Genomic DNA, 8,004 nt, shown 5'->3' on the forward strand with positions numbered 1-8,004 from the left:
CTTCTCTTCTCTTCTCTTCTCTTCTCTTCTCTTCTCTTCTCTTCTCTTCTCTTCTCTTCTCTTCTCTTCTCCTTTTCTCTTTTCTTCTTTTCTTTTCTTCTCTTCTATTTTCTTTTTCTTTTTCTTTCTTTTTCTTTCTTTTTCTTTCTTTTTCTTTCTTTTCATTTTTTCTTTTCCTCTCTTTTCCTGTTACCTTACTCCCTTCTTTCTGTCCACAAACGCTAGTTTATTTTCATTTTCTATTTCCCTCTCTTCACATTTTCCATTTTTCCCATTAAAATTACATCGCTGTTCTGTTTATCCATCCATCCTCCTTTCATCTTCAAATCAAACGTCCCCTTCTTTTATTGACTCCTTTTTTCTCTAATACAAGTAAAAATCAATGTATGTCTCTCTGTCTATCCATCCATCCTGATTTCCATCCCCTCACTTAGTTCCATCCTTCTTTTATTTTCCCTTCCTTCACCCGTTAACACAGCGCGCTATCTGTGTTTTCAGCCTCTCGGATTTTTCATGTGATCTGCCAGTTTTCCCTTCCTTTTCTTCGCTTCTGGCGAAGGCTGCCGGGTGCCCCAGCCCGGGTGTCCTCCCCTTCCCCGCACAGCCACTGCCCAGGCCCCTCCATCCCGGGCTGTCCCCAAGCACAGCGCACTCGCGGTGCCCTTCCTCGAGCTACAAACTTGTCCTGAACTACCTGGAGGGGACGAACCCCCCCCGCCGACGTCTCTCTCCCAGCTCCCGGCAGAGCGCTCCCCGGCCCCCCGGCGGCGGGCTGCGGCAGCCCGGACCCCCGAGGGACTGCGCCCGGTTTGGGTGGGAGCGGGGACGGGACGGGCGTGCGCGAACATTTTGGGAAGCGCTCCTAAATCCGAGCCTCACGGCGGCGGGGCGACACTAACCCCCCTTCCCCTGCCTGTGCAGGGGCTGAGGCCCCCTCCGCAGCTCGGGCCGCAGCAGCAGCCCCGCTCCGGGACCGGCCGACCTGCACTGCCCCCTCTGGCGGGTCGCGTCCACCCGCGCCCACCCGTGCCCGGGCTCCCCGCCGGGAGCCGCTGGCCGCCCCCGGCCTGGGTCCGGTCTCCCTCTGATCCCCCCCCCCCCGGCCCTCAGGGCGCACCCAGCCTCCGAGCCAGGGAGGGGAGACGCCAGACAAAGGGAGCGGCCCCCATCTCCTCGCGGTTCTCCCAAGCCACGCACCCAGGCAGTGCGCGCTTCCCTTCGCCACCAGCCCCCCAAACCTGTTGCGGGAACTTTTATCCCCATCTGCGGGGAACGAGCCTGCCCCCCTCCTGCCCGCACTCCCTTTCAGCCCCGTTTTTTTACCTAAAGCGGGGGGGAGCGGGGCTGAGCCAGGGCCGGAGATCTAGGGGGGCTCGGGGGTCGGGGACTTAGGATCTCGGGGTTTTGGGGTCTCGGGGTCCTGCTGCACGGCCGCAGGCGGAGCCGCAGGAGCCGGAGCTCGCTGGGAGCCGGGCGAGCCGCTCCCGCTCTGCCTCCGCATTTCCCTGGGAACTTTCTATTCCGGAGTTAACTATTAACTGCAGGAAAGCAGGCAATTTTCTTCGGAATGCGAACTATTTCCTTCATCCAGCAGATAGATGGGGTGATTGATTAATATGGAAATTGATATTAAAATATGGGTGGCGGACGGGAACGCTCCCCGGAGTCACAGCTGCTCGGCTACGGCCGCACGGAGGAACGGGCGGCTGGGGAAGAAAGGCACGGAGCTGGTACCGAGGGCTCGCCTGGTGCGCCGAGCGATGTTCTTCTAATTGCGAAACCCTCGGGAATCCACCTGCCGCTCTAAGGCGCCGGCACGAAGAGCGCCCGGCCGGCCACACGAGCGCAGGAGGGAGGGCGGCCCAGGACGGTGCCTGCGGTCCCCTCGGGGGGACAGGCAGGGGACGGGCGGCGTGGGGGAGTCCCACGTCCTCGCTGCACCCCCGGAGCCGGTGGGCAAGGCGCGGGGATCCACGCGCGTGATGCCAGAGCGGGCACGGCCACACGGGGCACCCCGAGGGCTGGGGGCTGCGTGCCAGCCCGGCCTTGGGCACAAGGCGGGGGGCTGCGAACGATCCCACGGCCGTGAACATCCCCACGGCTGTGAACATCCCCACAGCTTTGAACATCCCCACGGCTATGAACGACCCCACGGCCGTGAACATCCCCACAGCTTTGAACATCCCCACGGCTGTGAACGACCCCACGGCTTTCCTGCTCGTGCTTGCCGGCTCCCTTCACCTGCAGCAGCACTTTTGCTCTCGGCCCAAGGGTCGCCCCCTGACGCCCCAGGTTGCCCCCCCCGGCCCCGGGAGCCAGGAGAAGCCCCATCCCCGTTTGTCCCGGTGCCACCATGGGCTGGTGTTGCCCCCCAGTACTAATTAAACTGCGCTCCTTTTAACTAAGCCGAGGGCTCGCCCGGCTCTGCGCGGCCCCACGCCGCCCCCGGCCGGCCAGGGACCCCCGGGCTGCCCCGACCCCCGGCCCCCCCGCTCAGCCTGCGGCAGGCACATTGCCGCCCCACCCCCACCCCCCCCCTTAATTTTATTTTATTTTTTCTCCCTCTCTCTGCCTTTTCACGTCTTTTTTCCCCTCTCCCCACCCCGGGAGGGGCGCCTTCCAGCCTCCTGCCCCGCTTTCCTCTCCCTCCCGGGTTCGCCCCTCTCCCCCTCGCCCCCTCGCCCCCCCGCCCCCGGCCGCCCCCCCGGCGGCTGTTTGTCCCGGTGCCCGGACAATCATCGCCGTGTATGAAGTTCTAACTGGTTTGTGTCAGGCAGCTCTCTCTAAGCAGCCTGGCGTGACGGATTAAACATCAACTAGTTAAATAAAAATTAATATCAACTGCCTCCTAACTTCTAATGTCATGTTGTTTATAACTAATGAACTGATTAGGGGATAAACACATCAGGAAGACATTTCTGCTTCCCTGCTCTTTCGAGAGAGATTTGCTGAATTCAAAGTAAATCTCCCAGAGTCCCTCCTGGGTTTTTCCCACAGCACTTTGGGGGGGGGGGGGGGATTCCGTGGGGCTCCTTGGGGCCAGGTCGAGCACTCCGGTGTGCGTGGGGGTTAGCCGGACTTATTTAAAGCTCGCCCGGCGGCAGCAGCACGGCTCAGAGCGGCAGCAGCAACGGGGCGAGGATGCGCTCAGGGCAGCCCCGGCGCCTGCTGCCCAGCCCGGCTGGAAACGGCGTGGCAGAAAAATACCCGCTGCCGCCGTCGTTGGCTTTCGGCGCCCCGTTTTAATATTGAAAATGGAACTTTTTTTTTCTTTGCTCGAAGCGACAATCGATGGGGTTTAAGTGTTATGAAGGAAAGCGCTCCCCGCACCTTCTTTATTTTAACGCTGATCCACTTGGCTGTGGCGTGCTCCTCGCCAGCCCGCGTTGTACACATTTTCCTAAGCACTTTAGAAAAAGAAACACGCGCACACACACAAACCCCCCAGCAGCCTCATCTTGGAGAGGTCCCAAGCTTTTAAATACTGTTTGCCCAGCACCGCCGGCTCTGACAAGACAATAATAACAGGGGAAGCTTTTTAAAACCAATTTAGCAAATGCAGAAATGTAATTTTAATGAAGAATCGATAGCAGAATGGTTCATTTTTCCTGGGACTCCTTGTTGGAGCTGAGCGAGACTTTCAATCAATGGGGAGATGGAAGAGGGGGGGAGAAAGAGAGAAAGAAAAATATCCGCTCGGTGATGTCTTTAGCACGGGGAATTTTTCTTATTTTCTCTGCCGTGTGCGCTTTCCTTTATTCTCTCTTCCCAACCGAGAAGCCTGCACCGAAACGCGGCGGCGGAGCGCGGGGCGGCCGAGCGGACGGACGGACGGACGGACAGACGGCGCCCGCTCTCCCGGAGCCCAGCGCCGGGCGCTCGCCGGGGCAGCCCCCGAGTGTCGCCCGCCGCAGCCCCAGCGAGCGGAGGGGCCCCTGACCCGGACCCCCCCCTCCCCGCCCCAACCCCGGGAGCTGTCCGGGCACCCCCCCCAGGAGCCGCCCGCCCCCGCGGCGAGCCCGCCGCCTCCTGCCCAAGTCCCAGGAAGTTCCTCCCCTGTCCTGCCTCGTCTCCTGTCCCCTTCCCCCGCCAACCCCTCTCCGAGCACATTTTTATGGTAATAAGATAACAAATTAATGTGCTGCCGCAACAAGGCTCCCCCACAGGTAGCCGCTTTGTGGGAGGGGGGCACGGGGGATCGGAACCAGGGGCCGGGCGCTGCCCCCCCGCGCGGACCCCCCCGGTCCCCGTTCCTCCCCGGCTGCACAGCCCTGCCGCACTGGAGCAGGTGAGTCCCCCGCCACTTTTATAAGCAGCAGCGCTGCGTTTGCTTTGATTGTTATTTATTTTCCCCTCCTTTTAGCCTGTCCCGGCTCAGTAGAGCGGCGGGTTTTTCTCTGTGGCTGGCTATTTTTTTTTTTTTTGGTGGTGGTGGTGGTGGTGCTCTGGTGTGCGTGTGTGTGTGTGTTGTTATCTAAACCGTTTAGTTTTGGGTGGTTGCGCCTAGATCTCGAAAGTCAGCGGGGGAAAGCAAGACACCCAAGCGGGGAGGAGAGAAGCGAAGAAAAGGCCGCGGCGGATCTCCTGGCTTGCAGCGTCCCGGGGAGACGGGCCATTAGGCAGGGGAGCCATGGCTCAGAGCTCAGGGAGAGCAGGTAAGGGGCGGGGGGGCGCTGAATATTCAGCAGGGAGGGATGAGACCGTCACCCCCAACTCCCTCCTTTGGCAGGAGGCAGCCTCTACTCCCGTGCTCCCTGCCCCTCCAGGTTCCCCTACACTTGCCGTCTCACCTGCCAAGTGCCCCCTTCCTCGCGGGGTCCCCCCCGTCAGGGGGCTGCTGCTTTTCCACCTTCTTTACCGGGGGCTGCCCCCCCGCACCGGGCCAGCCCCCACACGGCGCTCCCGGCCCCGCACTTTTCTCCCGACTGCAAAAAGTTGAGGCCATCGCCTCAACTGTCCCCCCCCCCCCCTCCTTTCCCATGTGCCCCCCCCCCCTTCCCGTGCAACTTTGCCCGGCGGGTCCCGAAGCTGCTCCGCCGGTCCCTGCGGGGCCAGGGTCGGGGCAGCATCGCCCCCAGGCGGGGCGGGGGCCGCGGCGCCCCCCAAACCGACAGACGAGTCCCCGGCCCCCCGCCCGCCCTCGATTTTTATGATTTGCAAACAAAGCTTCAAACAAGCCCCGCCGGGGGGGAGCCTGCCTGTCCCCTGCGCTGCCGGCGCGCTAAAGGCACAATCGGGCGGTCTGGCTCGCTGGAATGGCGCATGGAAACGGAGCCTTTAATTTAGGGATTTTGGGGGGGGGGGGGGGGGGGAAGAACGGAAAGGCAAATGGAGGCTGGAAATGCAAGCGTCGCCGACTGCCAGCACAGAGCCGTGCCGCTGCCCTGCCTGCGAACCGTTCGCTTCCAGGGGAGGCTCGGGAAGAAAGGCTCCGGCGTGCGTCTGGAGCCGGGGCTCGCAGCTCCTCCGCCTTTTGTCATTGCGGGGCGGGATGGTCCCCGACCAGGGAGTGCTGCGGGTGCACGACCGGACAGACACGGACAGGAGGCGAATAAAAGCAGCCGCCCTTCAGGAAACCAAATCTCTGCCCGATCGATAGAATCCCCCCAGACAAATGTCTGCGCAGCACCTCGGCTAATGGTAACAGCCAACGCACCGTGTGCGTGTGTGCGGCCGTCCCCCCCCCCCCCCCCACGTGCGAGCGTGTATTTTCATAATGGAACCACTTAAATATATTGCATTTGTTAGGTATCTCAGGGAAATAACCACAGTTTTACCAAAACGCGTAGGAAAAATATAAAGGCAACGAAAAAGGCCTCGTAGCAGAAAAGGCCACAGCGGCTTTTTTTCGCTGTTCCGCACCGAAAATCTTCTGAGCCGAAACTGAAAAAAAAAAAAAAAAAAAAAAAAAAAACTGCAGAAAGTTTGCAGCCCCCTCTGCTCCTTTTCCCTTCTGTGTTTTTAAAGGATCTGCCGAAGTCCCTTTGCATCTGAGGTTTAAATAGGGAGATCAATAGAAAACAGTTGTAATGATCTAATTAATTATGGCAAAATTAAAAGCGAGTAGAAAATCAATCTCTGATGGTGTTGAAGATGGAATTAAATTGATAGTCCATCTGTTCACCTCCTAGACCGTATAAATATGCAACCCAAGGACGGAGCTAATGGGATCAAGCTGCCTGGGAGACTCTCCCTTCCATCTCCCTCTCTCCTTTCCACTTCTTCCCCTCCCGAGGTTGAGCCCCTGCGGGCAGAGCCGTGCGCCGGGGCCGGCCGGAGGGGCCGGCGGGCAGGCAGCCTCCGGTGACAAGCGCTTTCTCCGCCGTGCTGTTTTTAAATCAAACGGACAGGCTTTATTACGGTGATGATGGCCACGGAGCAGCGTGCGGCTGCTCGCTCCCTTCTTCTTCTTTTTTTTTTTTTTCTTTTTTATATTTTTTATTTGACACCGGCCGGGCTGGCAGGAGAGGCAGCCCAGCCGCTGGCTCCGCGCAGCGCCGTGCGGGGGCTGCAGGGAGAGGCGAGCCCCCAGCCTCCTTTTTCCCCTACGGGCTTCTCCCCCTCCCCGAGGGAAGGGCCCGGCGGCAGGAGCGGACCCCACCCCCAGAGAGGAGAGGCCGCCGAGAGCGGGGGGGCGGACGCGGGGTCCCAGCCTTTGCCCCCCGAGGGGTGCCGGCGCCCCCTGTGCGCCCCTCGCCCGCCGAGCCGCGGCGAGGAGCGGTCGAGCTGTCGGGCCGGGGGGTTCCGCACCGTCCCGGCCCCTCTTTTAGTCGGGAAAAACGCCGTTCCGACTGGGGATAAGCGAACGAGCCGCCGCCGTTTAACGCCCGGGGTGGGACGGTGTGGGGGTGAGGAAAGGGGGGGTCCCTTCCCTCAGTGACGCCTAACCACGAAGCGGCGATCGCGAGGGCCCGGGCCCTGCTCGGTGCGCACCCCCTGCGCCGGGGGGCACCGGGCCGGGGGCGGGGGGGCTCGCCAAGAGCCCGCAGCCGGCGCCCCCCGGCTCCGCTGCCCGGCCGGGGCCGCAGGAGGGGGCCGGGCCGAGCCGGGCTGGGCCGAAGTTCGCCCTCCTTCCCCTCGCACTGCCCCAGCCAGCCGGAAAGAGTGTCCTGGGGGGGCAGCCCGCGGCCCCACTCGGATTTATTAATTGATGTATTGAAAAGCAGGCTTGATTGACGGCTGCTAATGGAAATCACAGCCCCGCTTTGCTGCTGAACGCTGCCCTCCCGGCTAGCCCTTCATAAAGAAACCCTTGAGGCGAAAGGTAGATTTTCATTTAAAGTGCCCCCGTCCTCGCTTGCACAGATTAGGTACATTTTAAACACAGACACACATATTGCAAATTAGAAGCTAATTTAATTATAAATCAAAACTGGGCATAAATCTGCACTCACCACAAAGGATCCATTTAGCGGAATGCAACCACCTCCCCTAACCCTGGAAAACTGCCTTGCCGAAATAACCCTGGATATACACTGCCAAAGTTATGGGTTGTGCACAGTGCAAAGAGATCCACGGGAGATATTTTTCCCCACGCCGGGGGAGGGGAAAAGCCCCGCGTGTCAGAAATTAGCTGGTCACATGGCGACAATTTCTCTTTCTCCTAGAGAAAGGGATTCTCCGCTAAACAAAAGTTTGCATAGATGTAGAAGGTTGTAATTCTGAACTTACAGGCTGGGAGGGAGTCGGAGGCGGCAGATTTTTGAAGTCCGGCAGGTCGGGATCAACAAACACGCACACGCTCACGCTCACGCACACGCACACGCACCCCAGAGTCGGGGTCGGATTGATTGGTGCCGTTGGGTGTGCAAACCTCGGGGGGAGAGGAAGGAGGGAAGGGAGAGGGAGAGCGGGAGAGGAGGAGAGGAGAGGATGAGGCAGGAGCACGGCGCGGCTCGGCACAGCCCCCCGCACCCCGGTAGCCTCTCGCCCCGTCTCGCTCCTCTCCGCTCCCCGCGCCCCCTCTCCTGGCCCGTCCCTGCCGCAGCCCGCTCGGTGCCGAGG

General features: G+C 60.6%; 1 long non-coding RNA gene across 1 annotated transcript; it reads left to right on the plus strand.

Annotated features, from left to right (window-relative positions):
* The first annotated feature begins 2,762 nt into the window (after positions 1-2,762).
* LOC118160177 lies at positions 2,763-5,549 on the plus strand. Its single transcript, XR_004747350.1, has 3 exons — positions 2,763-4,288; positions 4,508-4,655; positions 5,287-5,549. It is a non-coding gene; the product is annotated as an uncharacterized LOC118160177 (long non-coding RNA).
* The last annotated feature ends 2,455 nt before the right edge of the window (positions 5,550-8,004 follow it).

The sequence above is a fragment of the Oxyura jamaicensis genome, unplaced genomic scaffold (genome assembly GCF_011077185.1).
Source record: "Oxyura jamaicensis isolate SHBP4307 breed ruddy duck unplaced genomic scaffold, BPBGC_Ojam_1.0 oxyUn_random_OJ106523, whole genome shotgun sequence".
NCBI lineage: Eukaryota > Metazoa > Chordata > Aves > Anseriformes > Anatidae > Oxyura > Oxyura jamaicensis.